General features: G+C 38.3%; 1 protein-coding gene across 1 annotated transcript in view; it reads right to left on the bottom strand.

Annotated features, from left to right (window-relative positions):
- cdkal1 (CDK5 regulatory subunit associated protein 1-like 1) overlaps positions 1 to 20,171 on the bottom strand; it is an 821,501-nt gene that overhangs the window by 457,545 nt on the left and 343,785 nt on the right. The window lies entirely within an intron of this gene.

The raw sequence follows: 20,171 nt of genomic DNA, 5'->3' as shown, positions 1-20,171 counted from the left end.
CCAAACTATCAGTGCAGAGAAGGGGATACTGTGCTATAAAAACACCACCATCCTTCGGATGAGACATAAAACCAAGATTCTGACTTTCTTTGGCTATAAAAGATCCCTAGGCATCCTTTGTAAAGAGTGTATCCCGATATCCAGGCGAAATTTCCTACAGTCTTGAACTAGTGTGGTGCTGAGGTGTCACCAGTCGCATGGCTGCACTTGGATCCTAATCTGGGGATCTGGAGTTGATCTGTCATGTGGTGGGTAAGGCAATGTGCTCTATCAGCATGTGCTCCTAGTCACTATGGCTCCATATATCATTCCCTGCCCCTTACTGGATAACTATCTCTTTCACTCCTTCACCACCTAAATAAATAATATGTGGCGAGCGTACTGGCATAAGAATATCTACTGTTGCATCATTGAGGCAGCACTGGAGGTGGTTGAAGTCAATCTCCATTCTCTACGAAAGCAGTTTGAGTAGTGAGGAAAGCACTACAGGTAGTCCCCATGTTACGGACATCCGACCTACAACTTACGAATGGGCTGCAGCTGTGACACATGTGCCTCAGCAACTGCCACTCCGTCATCTTTGGCCTGGGGACGCTGCAAGCGGTGGCTGGATGGAGGCATCGGGCGATTTCACTGCTCACGCAGTGTAGTGTCCCTCGGGTGGCTCCTGGCGACAAGCAGTTACACTGCTCACCCACCACACACGGCTGCCCCATTCTTTCTCGGTGATGCTGCAAGCGGTGACCCGGTTGTGGCTGAACGGAGGCCATTGAGGGTGAACGGGGAGGCGAGGGGTAGCATTGTAGTGCGCCTCGGGTGGCTGCCTGTTGAATGGGGGTGGTGGTGGGCGTTTTCGCCGCACCGTGTTCGTTCTCGGTGGGCAGACGCCGCAGGTAGCATACTGTAGTGGAGGTGACTGTGAGGTGGGCTGGTGATGAACCGCCCCTCGCTGCCCACATTCATTCTCAATAACAAGCCTGCTTGTACTGTTACACACATAGCGGGAAGTTGTCTCTTATCTGTATATCAGACATGTTGACGACGGGTGCCTTCCTGCTGTGATAGCGTGTACAGTGCTGTGCAGAAGAGCTCATTTAAACCCTTCAGGAATGTCTCTGAAACACAAATCTGATGCAAGTGCTGGTGATACAGTAAAGAAGAGAAAAACCATCACCATTGACAATAAAGTAGAAATAATAAAATGGTCAGAGAGAGGTGAAACTCCATCATTCATTGGCAGAGCACTTGGTTACAGTCGGTCAACAATAGCATTTATTAAAATAATGCACCTTTTCCAACTTACATACAAATTCAACTTAAGCACAAACCTACAGTCCCTATCTCGTACGTAACCCGGGGACTGCCTGTATATAAATGTAAAGAATTATTATTAACTAGGCTAGATTTCAAGGTCAAGGCATTTTATGTGCAATGTGAATACCACACTATTTCTAGTGTCACAACCTGTGATGTAATCTATGTGGTGATCACGGTCATGTGACATATACAACCACTATGTGTAAAGAAACAAACAAAACAGGAATAAAATCCAACTTTTTCAGTTTACTACAAAATGAATTAAACAACCTCAAACACAGATTCTATCAGGTAGAAAACCATAATGCAGCTCAAAATACATGTATAAAATGTGTTAATTATTACACCTCCTAAAACAAAATAATATCAACAAGACTGGAGGCATTAAAAGTAGTACATTTGTTATAAAACATTCACAAAAAACTCAAAATATAAATGAAAAGTAAAACGGATCCCAGCTGCTCCACTGGTCCTAACAAAAGTTGATTTTTGAAGCAAATTTGCTGTATTTGCCAAAGACCTTGTTTGACAAATATTTTCTTACAAATTATCCATGTGGCACTTAGACAGACATTTTTTTTTTCTTAGTGCACCATGAAGCTCTGCAATATCAGTGTAACATTTCACAGCTGTAGTAGCCATGCGCAGAACTTCAGGCATGAGTACTGTAAGATTTCTGCCGATCAGCTTCACATGCAAGACCTGGGGCCTCATGTATAAACGGTGCGTACGCACAGAAATGTTGCTTAAGAACTTTTCCACATACAAATCGCGATGTATAAAAACTACACTTGGAGTAAAGCCACGCACTTTTCCATGGTACTTCATACCTTGTCATACGCAAGTTCTATGCTCGGTTCTGCAGACTGGCAGCACCCAGCATCAAAGCAATGCTACTATTCCTGTGTGGTTACTCCTTATTTTCCTGATGCGGCTTTATAAATACACTGAAACTAACAACATATTGTCTATTAGTGTAATGCATCTGATTGTAATTAACTTATAACAATATAATGGTCCAGAGAATAGCCACAGTATATCCAAATACCATAACTGCTTTAGCGTTGTTACTCTCACTGCACTTTCTTCTTTCAGCTGCTCCCGTTAGGAGTTGCCACAGCAGATCATCTTTTTCCATATTACTCTCACTGCACCACTCGGAGTATTTATATCACTGTATCTCAGTGTGAATCACATCCGCAGCTGATCAGAAAGAGAATTATCGGTATACAGCTTCAAGCACATGCTACCTCAGCCACGGCAAAACGTTTCAAAGCCTTTCCTGTACGGACCTCGCAGTTCAGAAACAGTTTCATCCCAAGAACTTTAAACACACTCAATCAAGTGCTCCTTGTAGAACTGTTTGTACTTATAAGTACAATCACCCCACTGTAAACTTGCACTACAGTTATAATATTACACAACCTGCGGCACTTTATAAAGCGCATATTTACATATGATGATGATATCATTTTTAAGATGAAATGCAGCAAAATATGTTTATTATACAGATAAAACTCTAACTTCATTTAAATAATCTATATTCTTCACTGGGACTGGTGTGAAGGATAGAATAATTAAACATGTACTACGAAGATATTTCAATGTTCCTTAAACGTTTTGAAGAATCAGCGCTCTAAGCTATTTTCCCCTGTGCTTTTCCCATTGTCTTTTCACAGAAGGCTGAGCTTAAGGGCGATTTATATTGATTTGCATATTCAAAGAGGCGTAATTCTGGGAGGAGTTGGGGCGTTACATGAAGCGCATGCACGAGTGTTACTTTTCACGCTGACCGGGATTTATGTAGCGGAAAAACGTGGAAGTTGAAGTACGCACAGATTCCTGCATCTGGATTTTTCTATGTGTAAGCACATTTCGGCTTTTGTGCTTACGCCATGTTATAGTGCGAATTCAAGTGGGATGTACACTTCACATATATGTCTTTGTTTTTTAATTTCAAATTAAATAAAAACAAAAAAATACTTTCACCATTTTCATTAGCTGACCATACTGAGAATAATATACAGTGAACCCTCGTTTATCACGGTTAATCCGTTCCAGACTCTACTGTGATAAATGAATTTTCGCGAAGTAGGATTCTTTCTTTATAAATCGAATATTTTCGCAGTTAGAGTATAGAAAACCTGTTTACGACCTTCTAAATACGTTTTTTAACATTATTAGAGCCCTCTAGACATGAAATAACACCCTTTAGTAACCATTACACTCGTATTACCCAATATATTAGACAAAATAAGAGGAAATAAGACATATTAGACGTTACAAATATCATATTACTAGGCGCACTCGCCTTTTAAGGTGACCGACTTTTATCCTCAATTTTTGTGCGCTCCATGTGTACATCAGGCATGTAAGTGTAGGGAATGAGAACATCAAAGTGCCCATTCATAACATCTCCCGAAAACCTACTTTTTTTTTATCCCCTTAAGTGCCTGTCCAAAGTTGTACAATGTCAGCCCGAATCTGTACCGCTAAAGATGGAGTTTCATGCACTAAATAAGCTATAGATGAGAATAAGCAAGCACCATCTCCCCTGATATTTACTACGCGGTGAGGCATTTGTACTCCAGCAACATTAATTATTTCCAGAGACACAATTTTGTCTATTTTTGTCAATCCCGAACGCTTTTATATAATAGATTATTATACTGTACATTTAATTGCACACAACCACTAACCTATGAAGGCACGACCTCAGTAGGAGAGTCTTCAGAGGTGGTGCAGTATCTTCAGCAGGTGCGTTGTTGTCTTCAGTGAAGAAGTACTAGGAGTAGGCAGTGGGTGTCTGGGTGCGCGGTTGAAGAACATCTTGATAGGCAGTTGCTGGCGCTGTCTTTTCATATGCGTGAGGAGGCTTTTGTAGGGTATTGCCATCTTTAATCATATCCAAGAGTTTCACCTTCTCCTGGATAGTAAGCATCTTCCTTCGGCGCTTAGTTTTATTGTCAGAAGGCTTAGAAAAAGCAGGCCATCGTAGGGCTTAGATTAAAGTTCTCAGAAAGCGCATGCATAGTGACGTAAGCGTGTATGAGAAAAACATCGCGATAGAGTGAAGCCGTGAAAGTCGAAGCGTGATATAGCGAGGGATCACTGTAATATTATATTATTATATAACACAGATCCCTGTTGGCCCAGCAGTACAGCACAGCATGGCTAATTTTCATGCATAATTAGCCATGTGTCACAACAAGAGTTCAAAGAAGTCTCAAAAGAGCCCTCCCCACGTCAGAAAACACGTGAGGCTCGGTGAAATAATAACAAAAAAGCTATTACAATTTACAAGGCATTTCTTTGTACTTGATGCATGAAAAAAATTGTGAAGCATCTGCCCAGATACACAGGAAAGAAAAAAAGATGCCATGACTTCAGACTATGGAACAAACCAGCCCCACACTGCTGCTTCCTGGCACAGCCAACATGTGCTCCAAAGATAAGAAACTCTGAGTGGTGCACAATATTCTATATTTTACTTATTGCTAGTTTGTGAAAATTTGCTCTATTTTGGCTGTGGAATTCATTCCATTAGAATCTACTGTTGTTTGAAGCATGGTGGTGCAGTGGTAGTATTTTTTCTTCACTGTACATACCACATTTGTGGCCATAACAATTGGTCCAGCATTGTTGGTAGACACTTGCCTAGTCCTCAGGTACTTAACCACTGCACTATTACAATGACCTCAAACTAATTGAGTTCATTCTTCCCAATTAACATCAATGCATTTCATGGAGATCTGACAATTTCCTGAAAATTTCTGTGATTTCACTAAACTAGCAGCGAAGCAAGCTCTATGGGATCACTCACCACTAGCCCTGACTTATGACAGGTTTTAAATGCTACCTTAGCTTGGCTCGGTAACTGTGCAACTACCAAGTACTACCAAAGCACTCTGCTTCTCTCTGGTCTAAGACCTGACACACTGTGTCTATTTATCAGACATGGGGTACAAAGTGCATACAAGGTAAATGACCTTTCTAAACTCACACAGAGAGCTGAGGGATTTGAATTAGCAATCTTATAGTTTAATGTTCAGTGATTAAGGCCTGTAAAATAGCCCCCGACCTTCAGTCTTATCTTGAAGTCCCTTTGACACTCAGCATTTCAGCTAGGTTTATAAACAAACAATGCCAAACCAAGCACAAGCTCAGGTACAGTTTCAGACTATAGGAGCAGGTTCATTCTGTCACCAGAGCTGTGTGTAAAGACGTTTGAAAAGGCAGCACAATTTTGCTTTGCTTATTCCTTGTATAATTATTTTGGCTGCTTGGCTAATATGTCATAATGATATATAAAGTAGCAAAAAAGATCATGATCTTGTTTCATTACAGGAAAAGATGTAATAGATATAATCTTTGTTTCTGTATGCAGTCTGATAGATCCCTTTTTCAGTTAACACCAAAATTGGACTTGAGAGGCTGTGTTTAGACTAGGGACATAATTCCAGTCTTTATGCTATTAAAATGCAGTTTACATTCCTTTTATCCAGTCTAAACAAATACAAATTGTTTATTTAACAGGTAGTTTCTCTTCCCACATATGCTCCAGTTCCAGATTTACCAGGATGTAAAAGGGCTCTATAAAGCTATTTAATAGCAGGCATCCGATTTTGTTGTCTATACACATCAACGTTCACATTCTTACGCCAACGTCACATTATACAATTTCTAGTCAGAGGGGACGGCAAACTTGATGGTTGCGTTTGCTGATTTTGTCGCCAGAGCATGTTGGTTTACAAGACTAGAAATCACAGAGAATGTCAAATTCCAGCACATCTTCACATTTCACAAGTACCACAAGCTTGCTTCTTCTTGCGACAGGCAATAACATGCTACTTGACAGAATCTGTGCCTAAGTAAAGGTTTGACAGGAACGGCAAGGTCAGCCACAATCTTAGTCCCATTTCCTTTACATTGTGTCAAGGTACATAAAATACAAAACAGACAAGCTTCTCTTCTGTTTTCAAGGTGTAAAACACCTGACTTATTCCTTGCCTCTGCATTTTATACATTGTACTTCTGGATGAGTGCTCACTGGTTTTCAGCTGCCCTGCACAGAGAACAGACAAAATGAAGTCTGTTTGATTTTTGTCAGGTTCAGTCACTGACAAGTTGCACTGATTTGCTGAATATGTCAACATGCATGACTGCCCCGAACTCGCAAAAATTATGCAAATAAAGTATACAACTGAAAATCACAAAAAAAAGTTGTATAATATGACATCTCCTTAAGTGTTCCCAAAAAATACTACTGATGAAAGCAGACTAACCTAAACTTTAGTGGAGCAAGAAAGAAATGGAAAGTCTTATCTAATGTTGGGAAGACAGTTAAACTAAACTGCCAGGTAAACTAAATTCCCCTCTTTCCTGAAACAGATTCTAGCTCTTCGCAGGGTTCTCCAATGCCAAATATATGATAGAACACTTTTTTGATTTTTGAGCCTATTAGTAGTTAACAACCAACAGGGACACTCCCAAATATACATATTGCTGAAGATTTCCATATTCCTCACCTATTTTCCAAATCACTGTGACTAAATCCTCTCAGTCCGGAGGACCAGGAGCTCTGTAAACAGGTCCTATGTGGCGGCTAACCTTATTTTGCCACACAGGAAAAGTAAACCCAGTGGAAAAACATTCAACAACGTATACCTATTGATCAATACATAAAATTTGTAACCAATTATACCATTCGGCTCCTTCCTCACCACCGCAGCAATCAAGTGCAGTGACTACTGAGCCACAGAACCTTAAACACCACTCAATCTGCTGACTAATTCTCAAGACTACCAGCATGCTAAAATGACTAAGCACCCAAATCACATACTGTGTTTATACCAAAAATTTTAAACTTAATGAAACATTGGCTATGGTTAATACTTTGCATAACTTTTGTGGTCAGTTTACAAACTATTAAGGGTTACTCTCAGTCTAAACCATTAAACTGATTTCAAATTAGTCACAGCAGCTGACTGTTGGTGGTGCCCTTCTGACAACCGTATAGCAAGTCAGGGAAGTTATTTCACTTCATAAATTTTTTGTCTGAAAGCAAACTCACCCAAATGAGGAAGTAAATAAGTCAATAAAATGTTGTAAGCATACATTTTACAAAAAGAGAAGGCCACTTGGCCAGTGTTGCTTGTTATACTAAGCAGGATACTATCTTTGCATACTTGTTCCTGACTCAGGTTATCCTCAGAGTAAAATGTGGTTTGTGAACCCATCGCTCCTTATTTTCTATGTAAATAGCTTATATTTTCATACTTATCGGACGAAACGTTAATGCTTTGATTTTGAGCAAATGTATAAGGCTCTTGTTAGCACTAAAACTTATTGGTGCCCTGGAACAGAAAGCTGAGACATCCTTTGTGTGGAAATATTTTACCACTATTAAAATATGGATAGCTCTAGTTTAGCAGCATATTTATCTATTCTTTTTTCCTAGTATCAGCAAGAGTAAGGCAAGGACCTATCCTGGAAGAGAGGAAAGTGCACTAAAGTCCCATCTATCAGCTTGTTAAAGTTAATGCCAATACAGATTAAGAACTAGGTTTACTGCCTACAGCTTACACAGTTAAAGTCATAAAGATTGGCATTTCTTCAGAAGGGAAGTTCTTTACTACCAGTACAATATATATCAACACAATACCTTTCTTCAGTTCTGCTAGAAAAGTTCCAAATAATTTCCTATCTGTACTCTGAAACAAAATGAAGTGCAGGATTTTTCCTGATCCATGTAAAAAGAAATATGAGTCAACAGCATCTGGGAATATTTCTTCAAGGACCAGTTAACTGTATGAGTACAGTCTTTGTCATGTACACTATGAAGAAGGTGAGCCTAAACCTGTTTATTCAGATGTGTGTCCATGTTGGTCGGAGAAGGGCAACTCGTGATGTCTGTTATGCTACAGTACCTTGGTGTAATAATGCCGAGACTAAATTTTGTCATCCCAAAATAATATTTAAAATATTCTAGACTCATTTCCACCTAATGATAATGAATCTTCCACTGTAATTCACAGTATCGAAACTACAAGCACCAAAAACTTTTTGTATTTCTATTTGCTTCCTTTAACTGTTTCAGGGTGCACTGAAAGTGTGTGTGGTTAACAGGCCAGGGTCTCAACAAGTCAAAGGTTGACCTTGTCTAATCACAATGTACCTTGACTGAAAGCTTTTTGTGCATTAGTTTTCACCTAGTTTTTCTTAAAATGCTACATTAAGCCACTAATGGACACAGTGTCTCCTGGGATTCATTGATATGAAAATCTTACATGTTTTGTGCGAAATTAGCAAGCAGCACTCGAACTACAAATTGTGTTCCTCTCCCCAGGGCCCTGGCTGTAATTGAGTGAACTGTAAGTGTTCTCACATCTCTCACTTCTAGATTAAAGGCTAAAAGAAAAGTACAGAAATGCAATAGGATAATGAAAAGAAATTTGCAGTTCATTAGAATTCTCAATTTGTGCTCCCCGTCTCCACCTGCTGAATGGCAGAACAAAGCTCAGAGAATAAATATCAAAAATAGTAATAATACAACCTGCTTATCTAAACAGTATGAGTGACCTAACAGAAACTATTTACAAATAAGCAAGTATAATAAATAAGAAAATAAGCAAAAAAAGTGTGCAGGGAGAAAGGGGAATTCATTTGCTACATCTGCTGGTCAATGACACTGTAAGACCTAGATGTAAACCCACAGGGTGACAGGTCAAGGCCTGAACTCATTTTGGAAACACCCTTGGCCAGTATCGAGTAAATGTTTCCCTTTGGTTACTAATGTCAGATATTCATTTTATATTAATGATCTTTCATCTGTCTTAATCTTTATGTTTCTCCTACCCTGGAAAACACGAGCAAACTGCTTGATTTGTCTTGTATAGCAGATGTATAACTTTTTCATTCAAAGTACAACTGCTACTCTTTCTTGTAAAGCTTTTCATGGCGGAGCTCACAACAGAAGTTGCTACATTGCTTAAGAATATTATTTAACTAACATTTTGTTATTCATAAAAACTGAAATCTGTAATGATCCAGGTCGGCTCAACACTCCTTTCTGGGTGCCTCTTGTACTCAAACTGTTCATAGACATAAACCATGATTAGCCAGGCAAATGAGGACATACACACTTACAGCAAGGGGAGGTGTAAGTGCTGCAATTAAAAATCAAAAACCAAAGTGCTCAAATAAGTGCTGTGCAATCCAACTCTTCTATAAATAATCCAATAAAATAATCCGGAGGTTCAAACAGTTCAAATAAATATTTCCATAAAGTCAGAGATTAAAAACAAGGCAGGGAACCATCTTTTAAAATTCACATAAGCCAACATCGTTCTAAAACCAACGTCTCCTCTGCTTACCCCAGCCACGACCTTACCACAGAGGAGATAGGCAAGAGCAACCTTCTTATCCAGGCTCGGTCCCTGCTGCCACTGAGGACCTGGCAAGGCATCATGCTGAGCCTCCCTTCTGCCACTCCTAGCTCTTACACAGGAATCCAGCTTCAGCAATAGGTCACTCCAGATACCTAGAGTCGCTCAGCCAGAGTGACCCTACAGAGCATCTGCTCTTTGCTCCTTCATGGGGCTCTTCACCTGGGTGCCTGCCTCATCTCTCGCTCCTACTGTCTCTTTAATCTTCTCTTTTTTCAACGTCCGTCTCCATTCTTTTTTCCTCCTTTTCACCTCTCTTCCAGCCATGCAGGCTCCAGCTATATTTGCCTGATTGGGCACAGATGTGACCCTCTGCCCACTCCCGGGCATGAATGCGGCATCTGACTGATCAGCTTGCATTTGCACTTAAGAGCGCGATCAGCCCAGCACCACAAGCAACCCCAGAGAAGTGCCACCATTCACACATCAGTGTCCATTCTAAGCCTACAAGCTCTTGGGACACTGACTATTTATTTAAAACCAGCCCAACGCCACTGATCACTTATCACAGAACCACAGTGAGTTTAAATTGTCTTTTTGACACTAGTCAGCAAATGAAAAAAAAAAGCCTTTTTAAGTTCAAAAAATCATAATAAATTAGTTACAAATATAAAACAAAAAATAATAGATTGAATAAGTATTTATTTAAGTATCAGTATTTAGGAGACGCACCTTTGGCAGCAAAGACAGCATTGAATTAGCGTCCACATTTATCTCTTACCTTTGCATACTTTTTACCCCTTCTTTACAAAACTGCCCCACCTTTGTCAGGATGCATGGGGATCTTGAATGAACATCCTTATTAAAGTCCAGCCTCAAGTTCTCAACTGGACTGAGATCTGGACTCTGCCACTCTAAAACATTAACATTGTTCTTTTTAAGCCATTAATGTGTAGCTTTGGCTTTATACTTGAAGTCAATGTCTTAATGTAAAAACAGTTTTCTTTTAAGATGCCAGCTTCTTCAGAATGCATCAGGTTTACCTCCAGGAGTTCTCTGTATTTTGGGCCATTTATTTTAACTTTACAAGCCTACCAGGGCCCGCTGCAGAGAAGCATTCCCACAGACCGATGCTTCCACCACTATGCTTCAGGGTGGGGGATAGTGTGTTATTGACAATATGCATTGTTTGGCTTACATGAAAATATGGTGTATAGTCTTATGGCTAAAAGACTCAATTTTAGTCTCATAAGACCACTGAATCTTCTTCCAGCTGACCCCAGACTCTTCCATGTGCCTTCTGGCAAACTCTTACCAAGTTGACATGTTTGGTCCCCCCGTCCCCCTTTTGCCACTCTCTCATAAATCTGTGGCTGGTGAAGCACCCAGGCAACAGCTGTTGTGTGTACAGTCTCTCCTGTCTCAATCACTGTAGTTGTGCAAGTCCTTCAGAGTTCTTACAGGTCCTTTGGTGGCCTCCTTCACCAGTCATCCGTCTTGCACACTAACTCAGATTTTGTAGTCGACCTGCTCTAGGCATATTTAAAACTATGCTATACTCTGTATATTTCTAAATGACCGATTTAATTGGACTCCAAGGGATATTCATTAACTTGGTAGTTTTCTTCTCTCCACCCTCAGACTTTTGATTTTTTCAATCACCTTTTCCCAGAGATGCTTGGGATGTTCTTTTGTGTTTATTGTGTAGGTCAGACCACCATACTGACACACCACAAGTTGGACCTTCCACATACAGGTGCATTTACATGGCAATCAACTGAAACTCCAGACAGGAGATTTCCATTGTACTAATTCTGGGAATTCTAAAAAGCAACTGGCTGTACCACTGGTGACTGATATGTGTCATGTTAAGAAGGGTGTATACTTACCCAGATGACTATTTTGTGCTTTATATATTTGTATGTACTGTAAATCACTTTGCAGAGATCTGTTTTTATTTTGAAATTAAGAGTCTTTTTTCTGTTTTATTTATTATTTTCTTCTGTCCTTCTGGCCATACGATCTTATTATCACATTCATCTTTAGAGATACACAGTACAATATTACATATTTGTCTCTACGTACTTTTCCATAAATAATATACCTATGCTATTGAAGTTTCCATTGATTTACTTTTAGCATTTATTCTTGTCTAAATTCCTTTTTTTTTCTTTTCTTGCAACTATTACTTTGACATCTTTTAAAGCTCTTTGAGTTACATTCTATGTTTGAAAACGTAGTATAGAAATAAATGCTCTTGATGATGATGTCAATAAACTCAAAATAAATCATCTGTGATTTAATGTTGAACAGTAAAAAGGGGGTGAATACTTTATTTACAGACACTGTAGTCTAAGAATATGTGGTTACTTTAGAAGGAGAAATACTTATTTTCTGATTAAAGCTTAAAATTGAGCAACTGTTGTAGTGTTGATCACAACTGCAATGGTATTCAGAAGATCTGATAACCAGAACAGAAGTGTAAAAACACACACAAAGGAATTTTCTAAAAAGAAAGCTCAGAAAACCCAACACAGATGAGACTGAAGTGGCTGTTCATGCAGCAATGTAACTTCCTGGCTAACAGCAGCTATGCTCAATCCACCGTGCCAGCAAGTAGAACCCACAAAGATTTTTAAAAACACTGCTACATTTTTGGACACTGCATAAGATGAAGTCTTTGAAATGTACTTTTAACAGGGCTAAAATATTTGAAAATTGCTAAAATATTCAATAAGCTTTCTTTTAAATAGTATGTCTTGTGAATTATTTGAAATACTTCAAATGCTTCAAATACAAATATTTGAGTTGTCAAGAAAGTATTTGAAATGCTTGAAATGTTTTATTTGTACCAGTTTATTTGGAAAAACTTCGAATACACCAAAACAGCATTTTTAAAGGCATTTCTACAAGCAAATATTTAATTAGTATTTGTTTTTAACCCATGTCTGGTTCATAGTCCACCAAAAACATTGGATTCAGCAGAATTCCATCTTAAAAGCTTTCTACACTTATTTACAAGTAGGTCATGTAAAATTTTATAAGTTTCTTCATTAAAATCATAAAATACATATAATTAGGCTTCTTTCTTTACCACAGGCATCACACATAAAACACTACAGTAAAGTGGAGATGATGAAACAATGTTTTTTCTGCTGGCTTATGTGACTGGTCTAATTGTAACTTATAAATGATGAATGCTGGAAGTAATCCAAAAACTTGTTGAGGAAATATTTGAGTGACGTCTACTTTATATATTATCTGCTAAATAATAATGTGCATAGTTGGTTGAGTATGAAAACAAAATCAGAACAAGTGCATGCAGATGATCAGATTGTATCCTCATCAAGCTAATATTACTCGTAAAATGGGTTGCAGCAAGAATCACAGCAGAAAGAAAGCAGCACAGTCATAGTACTCTATTTTTTAAGTTTCTACATTCACTTCAAATTTTGTTTAGAAGCAACTTCAACAAACTCATTACAATGTGTGAAGTCAAAAAGACTTTCTTTGACACGGGTACATTTATTTATGCTTACTGCATAGTCTGCAATAGAATTCAAACATACAACCCGTTTTGCAGGGTAAGTTAATCTATGCCCAGCAGCTCAGTCTTCAAAGTCAGGAATTCAGTGGCTGCCAGTCTCAGGATTGCTCCTTAGGCATCGAGACTAAAGACCAATTACTATGGAAAAGCATGCATTCATCAGGGCTGATGGTGTGGCTGTTCCTGCCACGTTATTCCCTTTAAAATATATGGGCTTGCTTAGTCCTGAAAGGTGTTTTGCAATCAGTCATCTTTTTCAATTGATTCAAATAAATTAAAAAAAATTAGCTATGTTACTTTGCAATCAAAAGTAAATGGCAGTTAGTCAGCCTTAGAAAATACTTGTGGAGATTATTTTTAAGCACTTTATAATTACATGGCTGTAGTTAATTTGTTCTGTTTACAGTAGATTCTTAAATAGAACAATTTACATCATATAATTTCTGCACTTAACTCCCTAAACAGAGTTTCTATTTAAATTCATCTCTGATTTCAAAATGCTCTTTCCAAAATAAAAAGCTGCAAATCGCATTTATAACACACATCCCAGAGGATACACTGCAATCACAAAATGTCCTAAAATTACAAAGATAAATAAATTCAGGGTCACTGAATTTTGAAATTATATGACGGCTTATATAAATTGTTTGCCAAGGGTATTGGCATCTAAGGGAGTATTCTGCCAAATTATGACAATTTTTGTATCTTTTACTTACCCCCCGATTTGTAATGATGAATGACAAAAATATTGAATCTCAAATTTTTATGAGGAACAGCAATCACTACATTTCTGATGTGATGGCAACCCAGGTTGAACAGCACCAAACTACATCAAAACATTCATTAAAAAAAATAATTATTATATATAGTTATACACACATATATATATACACACACACACACACACACATACATATATATATATATATATATATATATATATATATACATATATATATATATATATATATATATACATATATATACATATATATATATATATATATACATATATATACATATACATATATATATATATATATATATATATATATATATATATATATATATATATATATATATATATATATATATATATATATATATATATATATATATATATATATATATATATATATATATATATATACATATACATATACATATACATATACATATACATATATACACATTTTTTTAATGAATGTTTTGCATGTTTATATACAAAGGTTGCGTAATGGAGATATGCTCTAGAGAGGACAGGAATAAAGGTCAGTAGGAACAAGACAAAATACATGTGTGTGAATGACAGGGAGGTCAGAGGAATGGTGAGGATGCAGGGAGTAGAGTTGGCGAAGGTGGATGAGTTTAAATACTTGGGATCAACAATTCAGAGTAACAGGGACTGTGGAAGAGAGGTGAAAAAGAGAGTGCAGGCAGGGTGGAGAAAAGTGTCAGGAATGATTTGTGACAGACGGTATCAGAAAGAGTGAAAGGGAAGATCTACAGAAAGGTAGTGAGACCAGCTATGTTATATGGGTTGGAGACGGTGGCACTGACCAGAAAGCAGGAGACAGAGCTGGAGGTGGCAGAGTTAAAGATGCTAAGATTTGTATTGGGTGTGACAAGGATGGACAGCATTAGAAATGAGTACATTAGAGGGTCAGCTCAAGTTGGACGGTTAGGAGACAAAGTCAGAGAGGCGAGATTGCATCGGTTTGGACATGTGCAGAGGAGAAAAGCTGGGTATATTGGGAAAAGGATGTTAACGATAGAGCTGTCAGCCAAGAGGAAAAGAGGAAGGCCTAAGAGAAGGTTTATGGATGTGGTGAAACAGAATATGCAGGTGGTGGGTGTAACAGAGCAAGATGCACAAGACAGGACGAAGAAGATGATCCACTGTGGCAACCCTCAATGGGAGCAGCCGAAAGAAGAAGAATCAGCCAAATGTCAGATATCCAATCATATGCTCACAATATTCCAAACACATGCCTTATGGCTAAAATATTGGTAAAATAAACCAACTCCGCTACAAACTATTGTACACTAGAGAGAGAGACGCATTCAAGCATGAGCTTTTGTTCTTCCAAGTTATAGCTCATTTTTTGAGCAACATGACATATCATGTGATATCTGAGGCACCAACTGGACAATAAAAATGTTAAGAAAAGTGAGTGAAGCTATTATCAGGTGGAAGGTATATCACCTTCAACAAGCAGAAGGTCAATTCACAGGTGCAGTTTCACAAACTGCTAATGAAAAAACAGGAAATACAGCATTGTGGCTTAATGATGGACGAATAAGAGGAGAGGTGGGGCTTCAGTGCAAAACCTCAATCTCATCTGAATGTTCTTCTCTCATAAGACAGACTTTTTATGAATGTTTTGATATTGTTTGCTGTTGTTCAAGCTGGGTCTCTATTGAAGTGCACTGTATCAGAAATATAGTGAGCTCTTAATGCCGTATTTTTGTGGAGAGAAAAGGTTTTACAAACAATTATGGGGTAAGAAACAGATATGAAAAAATATTTGTGGCTGTAGTATTCCCATAAATCCACTTTAGTATTATATATCCTACTTATGATTAGCCTGTTCCTGTTGTAAAAAATATATAAGATTCATTTTAAATAAAAGTTTGACTATGATAATATCCAGCTGTTACAGACTTTTTTCTTCTAAGAATCCTGCTGTGACACTAGCTGTTACAGCTGCTTTTACCAAGCTATTTCTACTGGCCATGAAACAACATATTACAGTGGCTGGGGACTGTTTGAAATTGTTAAAAATACAGTGCCAAGTCGTCACATTAAACCACAGTTATGGAGTCCAGCATATGCTGTATGATACTGTAGAATGCCCATTAATTTCCAGATGACCTGGGTAGCTAAAAACCAAGGTAATTGGGACTTTTTACTTTCTTCTCTTCGAACTGCCTAAGGATTATGCCAGAAAAGCTTTCTTGTTACTATATTTTGTTTTGTTTTAGTCTAAGTTAATGTCTCCGATACTGTTTTGGATTCAAAAATCTCTCTTCGGTGGAAGCCAGTAATACAAGAATAAAGTGACCTGATTGTCCGTTCTTGTAGCTTACAATGGCGCTAATGGATACATGGGTCCATAGGTGAGTGAAAACCCTTAAAAGTTACTGAATAAGTAAATTTTTCAAGTCAAAATTTTTTAATATATTGATCTGTGTCTTGAGATTGCAAAAAACAGTGTATCGTGTATCACAGGCGGCAGGGGTCCATGTCCAGCTGGGACGCCCCTGCACACTATATTCAGGGGGAGCAGCCCTGGACAGATCAATACCTCCCCCCATGACAACAGATGGCCACCCTCCCGGGTTGAAGCAGTACCTCTGTTTCCCACAGGGGCTCCATGGGAATTGGAGTTGGGTGCAGCCCTGTTGGGTCCCGCAGGCACCGCCGGGGGTGCTTGTTTGGGACTCCTGAGCCCTTATGGGCAACGTGTTCATCACACCCGGAAGTGCAGCTGGAACTCGGTGATCAAGCACCTGGAGCACTTCCGGGTGAACTATAAAAGGAGCCAGCGACCACTACACAGCGGCCGGAGTCGGGTGGAGGAGTACAAGGTTTCTTGGGAGGAGTGGTGGTGCTGCCAAAGAAGAAAGTGCTTGGGACTGTGTATTGCCTGTTGGGTTCACGAGGAAGACGTGCCCCAGAGGTGAAAAAAAAAATAAATACTGGTTTAATTTTACATGTGCCTCATTGTGAATCTGCGTCGGGTCGGGCGCAGTATAACGCCTTTATTCACACATGTCATTTAAAGATGAAGAAAAAAAAAGCACAAAGTAAAACACTGTTGTGACATCATCATCATGTAGGTATGTAGTCAAGCATGTGTTTTGACCAAAGCAGCTCTGCCTTCCACCAATTTTCTTATTTCCTGCTCTGTTGCCACAGAGGACTGCTGGTTGACCACTACTTCATTGGAGTGTTCAATGCATAGATGTTGTGTGGTTCCGTTGGATTTCTCCTTGAACAATTAACAATGAATCTTAGTTGACGCCTTTCTCGAGTGTCAATGAGCGATTCCTGGCTGACTTTCCTGAGGATTTCTGCGTTTTGTATGTGGTCTATAGCCTTGATGCGGGGTGTGTTCAGATAACATTTGATGGTGAATTGATCAATTTCTTGCTGCTGTTGTTTGTTGATGACCCAGCTCTCACATCAATATAACAGTATTGACAAACATGATGCTCTACATATGTTGCTTTTTGGTTTAATTGGTACATGAGTTCCATATGTTCATCAATTTCCAGAAGGTTCCCTATGTTTTTGCTTTTCTAATTTTAAGGTGGGTTTCTGTTGATCTGACCTTAGCTCCCAGGTATTTGAAGTTATCTGCCCATCTGATTTCCTGGTTTCCTAGTTTGATGTTTTTACTACATCGTTCCTGGTTAGTCATGGCTTCTGTTTTTGATGTGTTGATATGGAGACCGACCCTCATTGCATGCTGTCTTTCTGTTTTATTAATATCTCCTCCGAAAACAGCTATGTCATCCATAAAATCCAGATCTTTTATACTCTTTGCTGTGTGACGAGATGATTGACGTGAATAAGCTATGAAGTCATTTATGCCTTCTTCAGCTTGTTGTTCAATTGCATTGCTCATGACATCATTTATGAATATTATGAATTAGAATAGCACTGAGGTATCACCTTGTAGTACAACAGTTGTCACCTAGAATTCCAGGAACGTGTTTCCATTTACAATTACTCTACTTTTGGAGCTGGTGAATAGAACCTTTATTTACAGTCAGCCATTTTCACAGGAGCTTCTCCACCACTCGTCTTCTCTTCTGTGGCATCTTTCAGGGCCAATGAGCATAGACTCACCTCGGTAAGTCATCACCATGCACTGCTTTAAATACTAAATGTTAAAAAATTATTTAAAAAACACTTCACTTCAGTTCACTTTAATATTTACCATGATTGTGAAGAAATAACTTTGAGTACAATTACCGTCCTAGCAGCCATAAAACATGTTATAATTATAATTCTATTTTTCAAAAATAAATTTGTTTCTGTCTTTATTTTTGAATAAAAAAATCTTAAAGGTGAAAAAGCAGCCTTGATTAAGATTATCTTGATGTCACATGTCTGTTCATTTAAAGGGCTAATAGTCAACTTAATGCATCATATATACCTATCAATATTAGGGAAAGGGACATACTGTATGGATGTAGCATCATCACAAATGAGCATTTTTACAGTCATAATGAAGCACTTAAGTGAGTTCCCAATAGCTCTAGCTGCAGTCACGTAATCATAGCAAAAAATTAAAAAGGTGATTCCCAGTACAATAATGTAATTTGTTTCCATTCATCTGCAAGCAGCTAATGTGCACTCAGAGGCACTCACCACTTATCATGCCTCTTTCATGACAAAAAGCTGAAGGAGGCATGCTGATTTATCTGATCCAAAACCACATTAGTAACAAACTTCATTTTGCTCACCCAAATACACTGAACACTATAAGTGTGACACACCCTCTTTGTGCCAAAACATTCTAAATGGGAGCCCCACAACTTACTTCAACCAAACAATTTTTTACCTGAACAGCTTACATTTTGCTTATCAATTGACTATGTGTGAACACCAACAATCAATAACATTTGTGTTGAACACATCCATAATAAATATGCTGATTTGCATACTGGTTGGCTGGTTATTTAGCATTAGTCTATTGAAACCATTGTGTATTTGGAAATAGGTCAGTTTGCCCGGGCATGTCAAAAGAAGTGCACTATACACTTAGTGGCCACTTTATTTGGTAAAACTGAGAATCAATGGCAAACAGACTGATCCGACAAACAGCCATGTGGCACCAAATCAATGTACTGTATGTGTAGACAAAGTCGAAAGGCTTGATCATTGTTTAATCAAACATTAGAACAAGCAAGACTTTGGCAACAAAATGACTGCTGGTGCCAGACATGGTGGGTCTAGCATTTCAAAAACAGCTACCATCCCAGAATTTTCACAAACTTCAGAGTTTACAGTGAGTTGTGTGAGAGACAAATAAAGGAATAGTAGGTAAAAAACACACTGTTAGTGAAAGAAGTCAGAGGAAAACAAATAGAGTCTTTCAAAAAAGGCCACAAATGCTTAAGGAGATGAACTACAGCTGCTGAAGACCACACTGGGCACATCTTCTGTCAGCTACAAATAATAAGATGAGCTTACAGTAAGAATGTCACCACAAAAACTGCCAGAGACTGAATGGATGACAGAGTCTGAAGACAGCATAAACAGTATGAAATCACGAATCAAACCTGCACTGTATAAACAGCACCAGGTGTAGGGAATGCATTGTTAGCACAACATTAGTTGCACTTGAGTGTTCCTGTGCCATTAAGGTCCTGGTCTGTATCCACTAAGATAATCTCCATGCCACAAAACACATATCATCTCAAACTGGTTTCAAGAACTCCAGTTTACTCTAATGGTCTCACAGATCTCAAACAACCATATCTTTACGATGAGGTGTAATAGGAGTTTCACTATACAAACGTGTGGCCAAATTCTGCAGAAGCTGTATGGTCCTGTCAAGTCAGAATGGATCAAAATCCTTACATTTCAAGGTCCTTTTTTAGAACCACAACATGAGATAACACACCTTGAAAAATTAAGGATACTCTGGAAGCAAAAAAGGGCAATTGCTGGTGCAACATAAGCATCCCCAAAAAGTTCACTCTATGAATTAATAAACTGAACGCATGGTACAGTAGTAAAAAGGGAACCCTACATTTTAAAATCAGTAAAAATAATTATGTATGCCAACTTTTTTAGTAAGTACAATTATAAAGAACTTTGTATGGTATGTAAAGTTTCAGAAAATTATTCATCAAACTCCTTTATATTTCAAAAATTAACATGACTGGAAATGGCAACAAAA

This window comes from Polypterus senegalus, chromosome 15, assembly GCF_016835505.1.
Source record: "Polypterus senegalus isolate Bchr_013 chromosome 15, ASM1683550v1, whole genome shotgun sequence".
Classification (NCBI taxonomy): Eukaryota; Metazoa; Chordata; class Cladistia; order Polypteriformes; family Polypteridae; genus Polypterus; species Polypterus senegalus.
Note: the sequence above shows the minus strand (reverse complement) of the source record. Positions and strands in the feature narration are given on the sequence as shown.